The 19,958-nt window shown below is 33.9% G+C and overlaps 1 pseudogene; it reads left to right on the forward strand.

The window, feature by feature from the left end:
• The first annotated feature begins 17,816 nt into the window (after positions 1-17,816).
• Positions 17,817-18,758, forward strand: LOC140498761 (UAP56-interacting factor pseudogene; annotated as a pseudogene).
• Positions 18,759-19,958: the final 1,200 nt, after the last annotated feature.

Below are 19,958 nucleotides of genomic sequence, written 5' to 3' on the forward strand. Positions count from 1 at the left end.
TGCTTATATCCTTTCAGGCTGGAAAGACTTTTTTCTAAGATTACCTAAATTGGAGATTCTCTTCAGTGGACAGGAGACTACTAACTCATTATTTTTAAGGCTACAGGAAGTCATAAAGGTGACCTGTTACAGAATAAATGAACTGTCATTTACATAAATGGAAAGAGTAGCCTACAATAATTGGCACATGACAAATGATATGCTGTTTTATTGTTGTTTTCCCTGAAACTGAACACCTATGCCTAAGTTTTAGCTAATGTATACATATGAATACGTGAAGAAAATGATAAGTAAAAATTATGGGTTATTAAAATGAGGTAATTAATGTTCATATATGATATTATTTTGTGATTTACTTAAAAAGATATAAGGATAATAAAATCTACTACTTTTTCCCATACTATGCTGCCTATACCACAGTCATCTTTTCCATACCCTCCCACTCTAATTTTGTATTTAATTTCTGGGGTACTGGACTCTTACTAGGTCAATTTTCATTTTATCTTGCCCAGAACCAAGAAGCTCCTATGCAGCCATCTCTACAATATGCTACAGGGAGTGAATCATTCTGCCTTCCATTTTCCTTTTAAATATTCTCTTCCCACTTTAGCACATAAACTCTTGAGATAAGGGGCTTTCTTAGTTATATGATTTGTATCTTCAGGGCCTGGAACATATAAAGTGTATGATAAATACTTTTTCCTTCCTTCCTTTCTTTCTTTCACTCCATAATACAGGCCTATATATGTAAGCATAATTTTATAACATAGTCCAAAATACATTTAGAGGACAAATATCTTCAGAGTAAAAATGTGGTACCAGAAACAATACAATAGTCTCTAATTAATGGTCATCTGGCTAAATGACATCCCATATATGTAACTAGTCCATGTAGACATAATGTTGAAGAATATAATTGATCAGAACTGTGTGCTTAATTTCCTATTATACAGACAAAAAAGTTTATTTTTAAAAATATATTATTTGAAATAATTTGTAGCATGTCCTATTTTTCTCATATTTCTATTCTAATGATTGGATTTCAAACAGAAAAATGACTAATTATGTAAGATTTGTTTTGAAAACCAAAACAGAGCAAGAGAGCTAGGAAGACTGCGTGTTATTATATGTTTTCAGTATAATTTGAGCATATCATTGAAATAGTCTACAATCTTTCACTGATTTCATTAAAGCAGGGGTTTCGTAATCATTTTTATGGATCTTTTGGTAGTCTGGTTGAACCTACGTGACCCTTGTTAGAATAACGTTTTTAAATGTATAAAATTCATAGGGTAACAATTATATTGAAACCAATTACATTGAAATACACTTGTCAAAATATTTAAAAGTCCATAGAACCCAGATTAAAAAAACTCTGCTTTAATGTAATATTAAATGGTCTTAAAAAGCATAATTGGTTTGCTTGAACTTATGGTATTCATAATTTTAAGTCCAGATTCTTTCATAAAAATAAGGATAATTTCAAAGTCATAAAGATGAATGCAGTATTTGCCATTATAATTACTAAAGAGTATCCTGATAAGATACTTAAATGGCCAAAAATATTTAGAACTTGTGAAATATCGTGATTTCTAGAGATGGAGTTCATCGGATAAAAGAAAAATCATTTCTGGATTCAGTGCTGTGGTCATCCACAGCAGAATCCAAATATAGCACTAACATAAATCTTTTGCGAGAGATATTTCTCCATTCAACTCTAGCAGAAATAGACATTTAATTGAAACACAGGCTGGTGCTGTACATGACTCCCTTTTGCTAATTGGTCTTTGGAGACAGTTAGGAGTTATGCCAATTATCACCTGCCTAAATCCCCCAACAACAACCAAAAAAAGAAAAATAATAAGGTCACCTTCTCCTTCCACTAATGAGCTGTGCTAAAGAGTGTCAGTTGGAAAGGTGTGAACATTCATTTAGTGTGGTCTTTAGACCTACTAACAGAAAAGAGTCACAGTGTTCAGTCACATGTCATTAAGGCATGTGGCCAAACTTTAACACAATGCCATGATGTTATGGTCACTTAAAAATGGACTCAAATTGTTCTCTTTGGTATAAAGTAAAAGTAGAATATTAAAATACAACGTAGGTGTAAATGTCCTCTGCAATTCATGCATACCTTTGTAGGGTATTTGAAACAATAATTGATGTGTAAGTTGGATCAACAGATGTTTTTGTATCATTCACTAGAAATAATCATAAACCACATTATTTTTCTTTGAAGACTAACATATTAGCTCATGTATTTCTATATTTAGCTTGCTACAGAATGTGTACAAAAAACAAAAACATCAATTGAAATACATTTTTACTCAAAAAGATGTCTGCACTTAGGAGCAGTTTCCTAAACACAATTTTACTCAGAACTATGGACAGTGACTTTCATACCCGAGACTTTCATTAATAGACTGACACATTTAGCCCTTGGAATTTTAACATTAGTCTCAGAGAAATTGCTTCAATATTTTCTGATACCTTCATTTCAGACATGTCATTCCTCTATAGCTTTGAAACCCTCAAGTAATAATGTTTCTAGCCGTAACATACCCTTTGGTTCTCCTGATTAATAAATTTAGGAACTTAGAAATGATTTCTGTGTAAGAACATGCTGAACTACAAGTATGCTTATTATGTAACTCTTTATAAAGAAATGCATCATTTATTGATTATGTGAAGGTTTTTTAGCAATATTCAGATATTCAAATTTTCGACCCGGTCTCAAAAACTAATTCGATTTACACACAATTAAGTGTTATTGTTCCCATTTTATAGACTGTTAAACTAAGAAACAACCCATAAACTGTTATTAGTATCCCACAGTTCTTCATTACTGGAGTTAAAAGTATGTATCTACTCTAAATAATAGATGTCAATAACTCCCCTCTCTTTTCTGAACCTTAACTTCTCTGAAAATAAAATGAACCATTTTATTTTCTAATTAGTTTCGTTTCTTCTGAATGATTCACTCAGTGATTTAACAGTCTTGAGAATGAATATGTCAGAGCTTGTCGGTGTGGGTAGCTGTGTACACAGAAATATATGGGTGATTTAGAATAAAGTATTTTCATTGTTTAAAATTTTCTAATGTGTTAAATTAAGAAACTATATTGTTTCTTCTCAGATACATACATATATATGTAACATGTTATATGCTATATACATATATGCAAATATATATTGCATACATATAACAAGGGGGACGCCATTCTCAGAGCATATTTTTTCACTGTTCAAATATTTCCAGTGTGGTAAATTAAGAAATTTTACATCTTAACTAAATGTGAATTTACCTGTGTCTAAACAAGACATACACATGATATAACTAATAACAAGACAGATGGGAAAAAATTTGAAATGGAAATCATTTAACATTTTGATGACTTTGGGAAAATGTTTTAAAAACCTGACACAAAATAAAATTAATGTAACATTGAAAAGCTAAGTCAAAAAGCAGAGAACAGACAGAGAAGAGAATCCAAAGCTGGAATGCAGGTATGATGAACGTGAATTCCACTATCCCCCACTAGACAAATTTATTCCTTTTGTCACATTATACTTGAAGTATTGAACATAGGTATCTTTGATGCATTCACACTGGGGTTGTTTGTGTATAAAACAGAGATGATGGAAGACATGATATATAAGTAGGTATGCTGGATGAAATAAAATGCCTACAAACACAGAAAATAATGGCCACATCAAAACAAAATAAAACAATATTAACAAAAATGAAGTCCCAACAGAAATAGTTGGGAGGGCACTGGGTGGGGGGGAAGTAAAGTTAGAAGATAAAAGAGGAGTTTCAAAGCCTTAAAATACTAATTCTAGCAAATCATGTGAATAACAATGAGATACTTATTTTGTTTAAGATAATGTTTTCAAAAATATAGTTGAAGACCAGGGCTGTGTTTGATTTTTTTTTTTTTTAATGAAAGTATTGAGGTCCAAAGTAACCTTACAAAGCACACCAAAAGCTCAGTTTCAAAAGCCATTTCTTCAATAATGTTAAAAAAAAAAATATCACATTAGTAGGGATCATATATGCTAAAATGTCCATCTTCATTAGTTGCTCAATGTTTTGCACTTCTTTACCCCAACACCTGAGGAATTTCACTGCAATATTTTATTTATATGTGAATCAATCATCCTTTCATATCTTAATCATTCATAGAGGTTCTTTGAATGCTGATTTTAAAGAAAACTTGATAAATATTTTTCAAGTTATAATTCTGTGAGGTTAGACTTTTCTAAATTATATATTTGATCCCGATTCTCTTATTGCAAGTAAAACACATGAACAAATAGGTGAAGTTATAGAGGGTAAAGATTCTATGATATCCTATAAATCACCACGGTATCCTTCTATCGTTGTCCTAGGTGCCTACTTGTGCTTAATATAGACAATGTGGTTAAATCTAACTCAATCTATCCATTTCTCCAATTCAGGATACATATATGAGATATATCTCATTAAGTTGAGGCAACAAACATTTATTAAGTACCAGCTGTGCCAGGTACTATGCTAAATCCTAAAGATACCAAAAAAAAAAAAGGCAAAAAAAAAAATCCTTGTTCTCAAATAACTTTCACAATCTGAAGAGAAGATAATATTTAATCAAATTTATAAAGATATGTTTTAAGATAAAAATGGATAAATTGGAGGTAATAAACAAAGGGAATATACATTAAAGAAGACTGGGAAAAATTTCATATAGAAGATGAGGTTTGAGTTGATACCTAAAGGAAGCCAAATAATGAGTATGAGGGGGAAGGGAGTCCCAAGAATGAGGAACAGTTAATGAAAATACACAGGGACAAGAAATGGAGAGTTACATGCAAAATTTCATACCTTTGGATCCCCAACCTTCTTCAAAGCAAGAAAAGTTTTATTTCACATAACCTCTTTGGATTTAAACTCAGTTCTTGTAATTTCACAATATTCAGTTTTGATTGTTTTATGCTTCTAGTAATATCCAAATAAATTTTGTAGTCTTCTTCTATAGTCTTCCTGTTTCTGTTTACCTCATTATTCATCAGATTACATTACTTTCCATGGTTTCTTGTATGCCACATTTGTTGTTTCTTATAACATAATAATATTATATTATATTACATTTATATACTCTAATCTTTGGTCATTTTCTAATAGTTATGTATTTACTTTATTTCCAGTTCTTTGATGCTACAGAAAGGGCTTCTATAGATATTTTATATTTATGGATATTTTCTTTTTGTCACTTACTTGCTTGAGATATAATCCCAATAGGGAATCTCTGGGCAAAAAGCTAAATATATTATTTTCACTTTAATCCAAAACTGTTTTCCATGATGATTGTACCAATTAACACTTCTACCAATTATTGATTACTGTGTCTGTTTTTCTACAGCTTCTCCAACATTGACAATTTATATAATTTGTCATTTTTTGCCAATTTGTTGCACGTGAGGTGAAACCTAATGGTTCCTTTTATTTAGATTTATTATTTGTAGTGACTTGGCCATATGCATTGTTAATAGTTTATGTCTTTTGAGACATGTTTATTCATATGTTTTACCAATGATGTACTGGTTAATAGCTTTTGGCCATATATTTCCATGACGTCAGTCAGGTAACGAAGAGTTAAGAAATGCCAACTATATGCCAGACACTGTGCTAAGTGCTGAGAATACAAAGAAAGGTAAAATGAAGTGTCTGTTTTCAAGGAAGCCACAGTCCAATTAATAGGCAACATGCAAACAACTATGTACAAATGAGTTTAAATTTAAAGAAGATAAATTAGAAATAATAAAGATTTCTTGCAAAAAGTGGGATTTTAGCAGAGTATGCATGGATTAATAAGGTGACAGAAGGTTGTAAACATGGGTGAGGCAGGTTACAAAAGGATGCTGAACGCCAAATAGAAAACTTTATATTGGATCATGAAGTATTCACTGGTGTTTATTAAGTAGGAAGGAGACGTGGTCAGGCTGGATTTTGGGAAGATCCCTTCTGCGTAGAACATGGGCTATAAGTGGGGAGAAACCTGTGACAAGGAACACAATTAAATGATTACAGCTATACCTGCAACAGGAATAGGAAAGTGAGGAAGAGGGGAGAGTCCCGGGGGAAATAAAAGGAGTTCACTTTAGGACATGCTAAGCTTAAGATATCTATAGAATATCCAGGCCAAGATATATAGTGAAGAGTTGGAAATACGAGACTAGAGGTCAGTAGAGAGGTTAGGGCATTTTAAATAAGTAGATCTGAGAATCATCAGCAGAGAGAAGACAATTAAATCCATGACATAGCAAGGGCAGTTAGGTGGTACAATGGATACAGTGCCAGGTCTGGGATCAGAAAGATTCATCTTCTTGAGTTCAAAGCTGGCCTCAAACACTTACTAGCTGTGTGACCTTGGGCAAGTAACTTAACTCTGTTTGCCTCTATTCTCTAATTTTTTTCACCGTAATATGAGGTAAGGTTTTCAGCTGGGAGGGAAGGGAATAAATTATATGGGAGGTTTGACAAGACATAAAAAGGTTTGGAAAAACCTCTAGGATTAGTGGAATGATATGTCAGTTAATCAGGGGTAAAAAAAGACTGATTTGCTTCTCCGAGGGTACATTTGAGATTACATAACAATTGTTTAGTGAATCAAGGCAGTTATCATAGTTTAATGATTTACTTGGTTTGTTCAGTAGTCAGTAAGTAAGAGGAAAAGAAGCACATAATGGGAGTAATCAAGGGCTAAAGCGTGAGGAAGTAGCTTATAGAAAATGAGTAATCTGAAGAAGTAGGAGGGAAGAGAGTATGTATGTATCTACCTACCTATATGTATATGTATATATATGTGTGTATATATACACATACACATACATACATTTTATACACACATATACATACACATACATGCATATATACGTATATGTGTACCTATACATATGTATATTGTATGTATGTGTACATATGTATACATACATGTGTGTGTGTGTGTGTGTATATATTCCCTAGTATTAGGGTAGAAGTTGAGGAAGAGAGAAAGATATGGAGCCAGGCGATAAAACTATTGATGAAAGAAGGGGAGTGTCCAGGCGGTCAATAGACAACACTTACAAACATGGATTGAGTGACCTAGAAGAGGTTACTGATGGAAGATGGTGAGTTTGGATGTGGCAATGAAGAAGAAGAAGAATTCAAACCCCTCCACTTTGACTAGTTAGTCAAAGGGAATGAATGATTGCACAACAGTTGCTGGAAAAGGTTGCCAGGGAGGTTGGGTCATCAGGAGGCAGCCAGATTTCAATGACAGCCAGAAGATGAAATGAGTAAGAAAGGAAAAGATTTAGTGTGAAATCAAGTTTGTTACTTATTAGGCAAGTATTCTGGAGAGTTCAGTGGGAGGGGAGGATAGTTTTAGAGTAGGACAAGGAGAGAGGTGGAGTTTGAGGAGGTAGGAATAGGGAAGAGTGCAGTGGGGAGACAGAGAGCACAGTTTGAATAATGACAGGCAGGTTTCAAAAACACAGGATGGACAATATATGACTAAGCAGGCATTTGTTGATCATTGATGAATATGTTCTAACACGTTACTAAAATCTTTAGAGGAAGTCAATATATATTGGATATCAAACTCTTAACAGAGATATTCAAAGCAGTTTTTGTTTTGTTTTACTTTTTTACCCATCATCATTTTTCTTATCATCCATGCATTAATTTTGTTCATGCAAAAGTTTGCAATTTCATGTAATTAAAAATGTTATTTTCTTAATTCCCTTCACTCTATATTCAGTTAAGAATTCACCCCTTTTCCCCAATTGTTTATAGTATGATTTCTAACATTCATGTTACATATACATGCTTAATTTATCTTGGGATGGGTGTAACACATTGGTCTAAGTCTAATTTCTGCCAAACTGCTTTAAATTTGCCCTATAATTCTTATAAAAAAAAGGCATTTATTTCCTAGTTGATTTATGCTTTCAGGTTTTTCCAAAAACTGCTGAGCTTCAGTAGATTAATTTAGGTTAGTTACTTCCTTCAATATCTCCTAAGAGTCATTATCTTTCTATAGATAGTGTTAGTTACAGGAAGTTTTACTGTCTTTCCCAAGGCAGAGGAGGAGTTGAAATTTAACGTTCTTGATTTTTCTTGTATTATCTAGCCAGTGGACTGAAACTGGTCAAGGATAGCATGATTTTTAATTTTTATATTCTGTGCCATTTGTCAAATCGATGAAAAACAATTTGGATTTTGCTTGTGCCATTTAATATAGTTGGCAAGAAGTTATAGTTGTCCTCAAAAACACCCCTGCTCCTAAACGTATACATTTAATTTTGTTTAGTTGCTACTTTTAAATTTGCTGTCACCTACTCAAGTACATACTGATACCTATGAGACATTTCATAGGATAATTTTGAGAATATATGTATTTTTTCTAAGTTTATACCAAGATTATGCTGGATGTCCTTATCATTGGGGGAAATCAAGGGACATTATGTACAAAAACATGACATAACTAGCATTTTAATAGTATTAGGACAAAATAGTTTATTTTCTACTGTATCAACTACCCAGCTAACTAGCAGATATTACACCTGATCGACTACAAATCTATACAGACTAGCAAGCAAATGTTGTATAGTTTAATATCATTGGGCATTTTTTCAATGTAGAAATATTCATAAGAAAAGTAACCAATTCCATTAGTAGGCATTAAAAACTACATGTATTATGTTGAATTTACAGATGTTAATTATTTCGATATTGGTTCATCACATGAAGAATTCAGACACAAATTAATAAAAGTTTCTCTGTGGGTATACCAATTAGAGAAAACATTTATAGAGTAATATACCCAGAGTAATACTTTCTGTTAATCAGGAATATAAAAGGCTGTAGTGGAAACAGGTTTATATGTGATATACTCAATTAATAGTTCAATGATTTTAATAACTAAGCTTTTAGCAAGATTGAAAAGTACGTGAAAGTGTTAGCAATGATTTCCGCATTGTAATATCCTTTCTCATCTGTTGCTATCAGGATTTCTTACGTGAGAACTCCTATCACTGTTTGTCACACCAGAGTAATTCCTACCTAGGCACTAATTCATCTAAATCATGTTTTTAAAAGTCACCTACACATGACTTTTGGTTCTAACAAGCAATTTTTACAATTAGAAAAATCTTTACAATGTCTTTCTTGAATCCAATTCATATTTAACATCCTTTGTTCTACGAAAACTGCAATTATTTACATTTTAAAAAAACATTTATGGATTACAATAAAGTTGACAAGTTATTTAGGAACCTCCAATTCACACAGATAGACAATCTGAAAGTTAACCAAACAGAACATAAATCTGAGTCTTATTAGTGATCATAATCATTCATTCCTTTTATTTCTGAACAAGCCAGCAATCATGCATTATAACAGAGTCAACAACTGATAGTCTGAAAACAGTTGACTTAGTGGTACTAAAGTCAATTAAAAATATGGGCACACATGTTATTATTCAATTATCAAATGTTAAATTCCCTAAGTGATACCAACAGTAGAAGACATAGATCAGAATACTGACAATGTGTTCTCTACTTCTTCTTATAATTGTTTTTAAAGGTACCTACTACTTGCTTCTTAGATTTAGCCTAAAAGCCAGCAGGGAAAATGAAGAGGACTTTGGGTTCATGGAATTATTCCACTTTCCACGGTAGAAAAGTCACTCAGAGTGACGTCTGCTTGCTCCTCATCCCCAAACTTACCATTTAATTCTATTCAGGTAAGAGTTTGAAACGGTGATAATTCACATTTGAATTGCACCTGCCTAAAGGGAGCAAACAATTTGGAATGCTACTTTCTGGAAAATTATTAATAGGAGAATTATTTCAGTATTATTATACAATTTCATTTTATATTATAGTAGGTAAATTTATATAGTGGGATAGTTTGCCCATGTATAACAGAGTTTGGAACTGAATTAGAAAATTTAAAGAAAACAAAGAAAGGTTAATCTAATCCATCTTTCAGACCTCAGATAGATGATTATTTGGTCAAAGCAGTCATTAAGTGCAATAAAGCTAAACCTTCACCTTTCCTCTTTATGAATCCTGGCTACTGGGCTATGAGGATTCTCCCAAAGCACTTTTCAAAGTGAGAATATGGCATGGGGACCGGGGGGAGGGGGAGTTGAAGTGTCAAGATAGAGTGAAAGATAGCATTTTTGCCTTAACTCTGCCACAACTTCCTCAGCAGAGTCATTTTCTATCCCAGGTAGCTTTGAAATAGAAACAGAAAGTTCTGTGGGCACTTGAGAAGGGGCTGTCCAGGAGTACAGCACAGCAGTAGTGGGCTGTGGCATGAATGGCACAGCGGAGATGCCAGCAGCCCTATACCCAGAGACAGGAAGAAGACTGAACACCTGGGCAGAAAGAGAACCGACAGGGCTCCTGTTAGTATACCAGCACTGGGATCAGGAAGGGGGCAAACAACAAAGGGAACAAAATGAAATGTTCAAAGTTGATTTCCCAATGGGCTTGCAAGTCTCAGAAAACCCACGCTGTGACTGTTCCATTTGCTTTGACAGTAACATATTCACGATTTATGTATTATTTATGTGCACTGAACTATACAAACATTCACTGCACCAGAGAAGGATCTCACTAAGTCTATATTCCCATTATGTCTGCAAATAGGTAAATAAATTTATATAGTAGTGTGTGTGTTTGCCTCATTAACATTCATTTTAATGAAGAATTCTTACTTATATAGTACTTCAAAATGTATGAAGTATTGCGCTTTGAAGTAATTAATGCTGTTATTACTGTCCTCACTTAAAAACGAGGAAGTTGAAGCTTTGATAATATAAGTAGCTCAGTGATGATAATGAAGCTAATAGTGACTAACACAGAAATTAATCCAAAGTCTGACTTCAGGTCCAGCAGTCCATCTATTTACACCATGTTGCCATCAGAAGAAAGAACTTTATTTGGAATTTAGGGCTTAAACTTCTAATGTTACTAAATAATCAAATTTCATACACATCTTATAATGTCAAGTAAATCTATTCAATACAGTGGATACTTTTCATAGAGTAATATTGGATCTTTACTAAAATTCATAGGAAAATGGGGATATGACAATAAAAATCTGCACCACATGCTCCTAGAGAGCCCAGGATTGGAAGATCTCTGGGACTTGGGAGTTCTGAGCAATAAGAGATCACTGAGTCTCTGCACTGTCTCCCACCAAAATGGTGAGGTCCAGGAAGGTACAGGGATGGGACTAGGGGCATTGGGGGGTGAACATACCATGCTGCCTAAGGAGGAGTGAACTGTACGTGCTCAGACATCAAGCAGTTCAAGATTCCCTGACAGATCAACAATGGGATAAACTTATAGCCTGAGCAGGATTAGTCTAAAAAAAACATAAAACATTCACATAGAATGTATTAAGTAGGTTTCATATTGAAAAGTTTATGTTTTCATCACAAAGGGTTTTAAAATTTGAATACTTTATTTTTATTCTCAATATAATACTCACATAGGTAGTTAAATCAAAATTCAGTTCAGATACTATTGTCAGCTACAAAAATAGCTTGCCCATACAGATCTCATATCATTGGTCCATCCTCTGAACAACAGGAACCTTGAGTTGTTTCTGTTGCTGTTTTGTTTTACTTCATTTTTCTCCAGAATTGATAGGCATTAATTTATTTAGTATCTCCCTCACTCCCTCCTTCCTATCTCCAATCTAATCCCTGTACCTTTCCCTCTCCTTCATATGCCCCCTCTATCATACACACATACACACACACACACACACACACACAGAGACATACCCACACAAACAAACACAAAAATACCATTGAAGATCATATTGTTTTATTGAGATAATTGTCTGGGATGAAGTCTCTGGCAACAGACTTTGAGTTATAACCTTGGCCTCATTAGCACCACACTCACAGAAAGCAAGTTAATTAGTCCCAGTTACACAGGAAACCACATTGTAGTATTTATGAACATGAACTTTTCCATCATGAGACAACAACAGTACACTGGGTCAGAACACTGAGTCCCTCTCAATGTAGAGATTCAACCATAACCCTATTTCCTGCCTTCCAAGTCTCCTACGTTCTCAAGGGCGTAAGATTCATAGGCTTACCTATAGCAGAAGTGAATACATCTACTGAATCCCATTTCACAGTCTCTTCTATGGCCTTTCAAGTAACTCAGCTTCTTAAAGGATCAGCAGAATTTTCTCAAAAATCCCCTTCTCCCCCTTCTGTTATTAGGGTTAGAATTCATTAGCGTTGCTTTTAGCAAAACACAGAAGCTTTTCTAGTGTCAGCTAGTCCATAAGTTTATTCATTATAATTTTACACTTGGTATTTTAGTCATCTGTTCTCTCTAATGAGGGTCTCAACATTTTTTTTTTGTTATAGATCCCTTCCAATCTAGCAGTCTCATGAAGCCCATGGACTCCATCTTAGCAAAATGAGGGTTTTTTGTTTGTTTCCATTCATAACTGAAAATGCTAAATTTCAGTTATAGATTAGTGAAAATAAAATTGTGTTTTTCTTCACCAGAGTTTATTGACACTTTCAACTATATCCCTGAATCCCTTAGAGATCTATGTAAGCAGGATCAGAACCCCTACTATAGAGTCTGTCTTCAATTGGTCCTGAAAAGTGATTGGGATCACTTGACAACTTTGAAATATTAAGTTGTGTAGATTCATCTAAAAAGGTCTGTCTTCTAAAAATTTTCTTCTGGCTATCGGGAAAATATGGTTTCCCCACACTTTCCTGCAACGAGGAGACAAGTAGTGATGGGAACTTTAGGCTGCCTCAACAAACAAGATGAAAGAACTCCTATAAATAACAAAGTACTAGACAGAATCAAGAAAACTAGCATTCAAAACTCACTTCAAATACTAGTGTGCTATGATCATCTAACTTCTTTGGGACTCAACTTCCTCAATGGTAAAATGCCACTGGGGTCAATAATTTCCAACGTGCTATGGGTTTTGTTTTTACATTATAAACATTTATGATCTTGCTACCTTAATTTCTGAATGTTGATAGAAGTTTCCTAAAATACAAAGTCTGCTATCAAGAAGAATAAATTATTTTTTCTCTCTCCAACAGTATCTAGAACATTGCTTTGCTAAGAGTATAAGTCTTTCTATAATTTAAAATTCTAATTTTGTTTTTTAGTTTTATATAGTGTCAATTCTTTTGATTATTACAGTTGATCAGATCCACATGATTAATAAGCTAAAAACTATTTGGTATAGAGAGGCAGGCAATATTCATCTAAAGGAAAGTTCAATTTGTAAGTAAATTTGAGTGAATACCTTTTTTCCCCACAGTTCATTTTCTATTTTCAAATTATTTGTGGCTATAGGGGGAGCAATGATGGATGAGAAAATGATAGATAATTCAAAGATGACATAAGAGAAAAAGAAATGATCAGAACATAAAAATGGGTTTGAAATGGATTCAAGCTATTACTCTTGCTAGTCTGGGTGGATACTTCAAAGTTCATCTCACTACAGTTTCCAAAGTGTGTTTAGTCAAGAAAAATGATGAGAACTGGGTGAAAAACAGATAATAGCACATTACTGAAATGACAGTCTTTAAAAGGAAGTTCAACATTGAGAAAACTATATTGCTAAATTACGATTTCTTTCCTCTAGCTGAAAGTAAATATCTGAAATAGGAAGCAGTGATTCATGAGACAAGTACATCATGTCTGATGCAGACTGTTTCTCTACTAGACAATCAGGTGCCCATTTCACTCAGCAAAGCTCTTAGATGTGAGAGACAAAAACTTTCCTATCATTTTGTATCAGCGTGCCTTAGCAACAGTCTGCATCAAGGCAATCTGCTTTGCTTTTCAGGTGTTCTAGGCATAAATTAGTATTGGCTTTCAACATCTGAACTTCCGGAATGCTTAAAATTATAATATGGTATGATCTCTGTTATTAAAATAGTTACATATAGCCCATAAGTCTCCTCGGTGTTATTTCCAATTTGAAAAAATAATGTCAATGCAAATCAGACAAATCAGTGATTAGTTATGATACATATGGACATACACATACAAATTATATACACACACACACGCACACACACACACACACATACAATCTCAACTGCAATGCCATTCATTTAAAAAGAATTTAGTGTAAGTGTTGAATGAACATATTTGCATATCATTAATTTTAAGAATTAAGCCTAATAATATATTCATATACTTATTAATTCTAATAGGTAAGCCTATGTATTCTCTGCCAGGATTTCTTTCATTTGTCTTAGAAGAAGCTTAAAGTTCTTGGTGCCACACATCAATTCATTTCAGAAAAGTGTGCTTATCCACCACTCTAAATTTTCATCTGGCAATAAAAATATATATAAATTCTTACATATATACACATCTGCATTTATATATACATATATAACATTAATAAGCTTGTGTATTCAGTATGTATATACATTATCCCGAGAACTTAGCACAATACCTAGTACATGGTAGGTACTTAATGTAAATGTTTATTAACTGATTATATATTCATATATACAAATGATAAATACACTCACATATACACACATATGTACACACTTATACACATAAGTACACACTTATCTGAATGAAACCTCTGATTTCATTGGTGAGGACTTCATCTATCAATTTAGATCACTACCTGTTTGTACACTGCATTGTTAAATATTGGCTTGGGGACACTGTGTAGTTAAGTGACACATGTCTGGTCATATGGGCAGTATATTTATAAGAGGCAAGGCTTGACTCAAATGATAAGCTTTTATTTTGTAGCTATACTTTTCTCCATATCCCTCCATATATTTATATGTGTAGACACACGTTACAAAGATCTATGCAGATTCTATCTGAATTGTACTGATGTGTATAAACTATACATCATGTTAATATCCTTTATTTTTGTCTCTAAGTAAAATATATGTCATATTCCACTGCGTATGTGTAACAATAAGCACCCCAACATACAGAGGTTCTTAGATCTGCATTTATAAAAGGAAAGGCAATTTTTGAGGGGTTAACAAGTACATATATCATTCACCTAGTTCAGGAGAGTCAGCACTCTGAACTTCAAAGAAAATACAGAGAAATTAAAAGTCAATAAACATGGCTTCCCCTGCCTGAATTCAACAGACAGTTGGATCTCAACTGTCTGACTGTAGTTACCAAGAGGGAAGCCCTGACATCTGGGTTTTCAAAGCCGTGGCAGGGGGGTGAGGCAGGGGAAGGGGTGCCTTTAGCAACTTCCAGAGTCCTCATCTGCCCAAACAAACACTTCAGTCAGTAAACCCCAAAATAAAACCTCATCCTCAGAGTCTATATATACTTTTTAGAGCCAGAGGTCATCATATTGCTTAAGAACCAGTGCCTCACTAACAAAAGGCTTGAACCTTCCTACAAGCTTCACAGCCCCAACAATGGGTAGGAAAGATCCGTCTTAACCACATTCAAATAGAGGCATTCTTGATTATACTAAAACAAAAACAGCACAAGACCCTATTTTGATTGCCATTACATTACATAAAGGAGTTTAACATGTACATTGTCTAGTTATTCCCCTCACAAAATTGTAGATAATCTTCCCTTTTCTCTAACCCTGATATTTTAAAAAGAAAAATAAAAAGGACTTTAGCAAAATAACTGTATTCCTGACGAATCAAAAGCATATATTTTAATCTAGACTGGTAGTTATAAATTATGATGTTGTGTTCAATTTTGTTTTCAGGGTTACTAATTTGATAGAGTTTTGCTTTCTATTGGTATCAGTTACAAATGGTCTCAAACTGTAAAACTTGTTGAACTATAAAAAATCCTCACCATTCTCAGCTTTTCATAGACTTTAACACCATTTGATATCATCAGTCCTGTACATTCTCCTCTCTAAGTTTTTGTGACACTAATTTTATATTTGTGTGTATACATGCATATACACACATATATGAATGCACATGTATAGGTGCATATGTGTATACATACTGTTTAGTGTGTATATATCCCAGTTTCTTGACTCATTTGTTTGTAATTTTCTATTGCATATTTCAAACTAGATGACCCATTGGCATCTCAACTGCAACACAGTTACAACACTTGAACCCATTATCTATCCCACTCACCCACCTTAATTATGTTATTTCTGTTGAGGGTACCACCATTATTCCAGTCACCTACATTTGCAACTGTGGTGTTTTCCTTGACCTTTCGCTCTCTTACCTCACATAATTCATCAACTGCCACATCTTGTTTTTGGTTCCCTCCCCGCCCCCACTGCCACCTCTATTATATCTTGCATCTATCCCATTCTCTCCACTTAAAGGGTAACTACCCAACTTCACGTCTTCATTATCACTTATCTGGACTGTCCTGAAACAGCATTGTAAATGTTCTCCTTGTATAAAATCTCTCCCCTCTTCAACTTATCTTTCCCAGGGCTACCAAAGTCGTTTTCCTTAAGCACAGGTCTCAGAATGTCACTCCCTTACCTAAGTTAGTCCTTGTCTGCATTGTACACAAGTCATCACATTGAGTAGTTTCACAAACTCATGTTTTGACAAAAACCAGATCTGCAGAAAAGGCATTAAAACCCTAATCTCAATCTTGAAAAGGACTTCAGAAGTAACCTAGCCCAATCTATATCTCAAGTGGTTTTTTCTACCATATCCTTAATATAGTCATAGATTATGAAGCCATGCAAAGATGCTTCCATAGGAATTCCAATTTCTTGTGATGAAAATATTTGTTAGAACTAATTTCCATAATCAGCACAGCAATGCCTGTATGAAGAAAGCAGTATTAGTTGTACCATTTTCAATCACTCAATATGCCCATGATCAAAGAGATGGAGGGTACTGGATCGTTCCCGTATGACTCTGTTGTAGTTCATGAATACCTAAAGTTAAATCAACAAGTTCAACCAGAATCCAGATAAGTTAGGTAACAAAACTTCCTTTGTTCTAATTATTTGAATACTCAATCCAAAATATGTTTAATGGTATGACTATTGCCAATACTGACTTCTATTTTTTAATGTGTATTTGGAAAAGTGGTCTCAAAACACTGCTAGGCAGATATTACTGTTTCTTTCATGGATGGTAAAAATGAGGCCTGTAAGCCTAAGCTGATTTATGATATGTGGAAAGGCCAAGTACAGAAACATGTACTTAGATGCATGTTTTTTAATATAACTGGTACCCACATTAACAGAAAAGAATAGTTAAATATATGTCCACTGAACATGTCTATTATAGAAGAATGTTACTTTAGCTTCTCCCCCCTGCCTCTGAGTGGAATAAAGGGCAAAGGATGACAGAGGAAGAAATATGGTATTGAATTTGTTGCTTTTACATGCCATCCTTAAAAAGTAGACTAAATGAGGATGGAAAATTCATTATAATAAGAAGAATGAGTATTTCATAGCATTAGGTAGATATGTAGTTATAAAACCATCAGAATTTTAAAAATTAATGAGAAAAATAGCATAAGATCTGTAATTTACATTCAGAATAAAGTAATCATGTTTTGTTTCAGTGACAGAACAAATGATATGTTCAAGGAGATGATGCACCTCTTCTTTTTTCTGGTGGGTCAGCCATTTTGTGAAATACAGAACAGACTAGTTATTGATTATTTCGTGGAAGGTATAAATTTCTTTTTAAAAAAATAGTGATTAGAAGTCAGTCTATGGTAGTTGGCCAGGTTGAAATGCAGGCCCTCCCCAGTGACAAGTCTCTGTGAAGATACTTAGAGTGATAAATAGGTTTGGTCTCAGGATGGCAAACTTGATAGTGACTCCGTTGTCATTGAAGACCAACAGCTATGAAAATATTGATAAGGTTGATATGTCTCTGGATGATATCATCAAATTGAATAAAAAGGAAGAAAAGAAGGAAGAATTTTTCAAAATTTAATAGACTTAAAAATACTGCTGCCTGGAAATTGAGGATGAGAGTAGCCAGATGTGGACTACAACAACAGACTGGTTTTGGTAAAAATGGTTTGAACCAAAGAGGAAGAATGGTCCTGGAAAAAAGATGTTCATATGAATTTATCATTGGCCTGGCAGCTCAGAAAACAAGTGGGGTTTGTAAAAGAATCAGCCTTATCAATCGACCACCATAAAGTAAGAAGAACATACAGTGATATTTTCCAAAGTAAAATAAGCAAGACAAACCTTCAGAGGCAAAATGACATGCTGAGGAAACCAATCCCAGTTCTCAGGAGGCCTAACCACTTAAAAAGAAGGAATAATATTCTAGTCAATTTCACCAGGAATGAGACTAAATTAAACAGCAAAAAGACATGCCCAGCAACCTATTTTGTTTTGTTTTGTTTTCGAGAGGAGGCCTAAAGGTTCAGACTGAGGTGCACCCAGAACGACTGTTAGACAAACCACTAGCAAAGAGAACTAGCCAGTGGTGAACTTCTACCACAAATGGAGGAATTTTGACTGCATCCATTGACAGTCCTGGAGCAATTTATCCTTCAGTAGCTTGGAGACCCCATCCAACTTGTATTCCTATACCATCATTTCTGATTAAAAGGGATCCTCTTGAAGAGAAGATTTTTTTTTATAATTTGACATAAACAATATTGGAAAACAAACTGAGATAACTTTGAATGAGCAATTTGGAATCCAGAAGGAACAAAGAATTGCTATCACTCAGAACAAAGGAAGTCACTTTATGACTGTGGGATGGATTTCTCCAACATAAGGACACTTGAGGAATAACTTTTTGAAAAGTTGAGTTGACAGAAGAAAAGTGTGTCCCAAAAATTCCATGGAACTTTGTTTTGATACTGATAAATCTAAATAACTCTTCCTGCTTTTACTTTGGAACAGGATTTTTTTTTTAACATATGAAGTTATGCCCTGAGAGAAGACTAGGGAAATCCGAATCTATTCTTATAGGTGTCCTTTTTTGGACTGACAGAAAATTCTACATGGACTTAATTGGATAATAAAGGGGTAGCATTCTTCTTCGGTTCCTCATGCAATATACATGCAACAAACCTGCAGAAGCTAATTATTTTTGTGATAGTGCTGTTTGATACCTTTTGTTTTCCTTTACCCATTCAGATTACATAGACATGTCTGCGGTAAATCACTTTTTAAAGAGGTATGAGTTTATATCATTCTCTTTCTTTTTAGATTGGCATTTGACATGGAATGGATTTCATCAGCAGGGGTACAAAAAAGTCTGTCAGGAAATTCAGAATTTCAATGTTTGCCAGTGTGTACCCAAAATTTGTTACTTTCTCCTTAATCGAAGATACTTTTAGGCAATGGGTCCATAACAGAAGGTAAATTTCCCAGTATACTTTTTACTTTTCTAGAATAAGTCTACAGTGATTATATTTTAACAAGTGATTTGAATCTGGGCATTTGCATAATTACCTATCTACCATAAAAATCTTACTTTTAAGTTTTTAACAAATGAAGGAACTGAAAATGGCAATAATTCAAGGAATATTCAGTAAAAGAGATAGATGATGGGACTTGAAGGTTGACATCTAGGTCATATGTGTCATCTAGACTGGCCTTAGACCTGAAACCTGTATCCATGACCAGGTGTTCAAATCATATTTTAAAACAGTTGGCATAAATTTAATCTGCCTTGTTAGAAATCTCAGCAGTAAAGTTAAAATCTGTAAAGCACTGAGCTCTCCCATCTGGAATGTTAAATTTTACATTTATTAAACACGCTGCTAAAAAAAAAAAAAAAACAGTTGAAAGCGACCTCTTAAAAAGAAAACAGTTTTGTGAACTTGAATTTGTCAAGTAGACAAGAGAGCAAATGGGGTAAGCTGTAACATTGTTTTATGCTTATGACCAAATTCAGGTTAATGGAGTGATATTGAGATATGTACAGAGAGAAATATTAATTTTATTCAGGTTTTAAGGTGTCTGTTGT

Source organism: Notamacropus eugenii, chromosome 4, assembly GCF_028372415.1.
Source record: "Notamacropus eugenii isolate mMacEug1 chromosome 4, mMacEug1.pri_v2, whole genome shotgun sequence".
Classification (NCBI taxonomy): Eukaryota; Metazoa; Chordata; class Mammalia; order Diprotodontia; family Macropodidae; genus Notamacropus; species Notamacropus eugenii.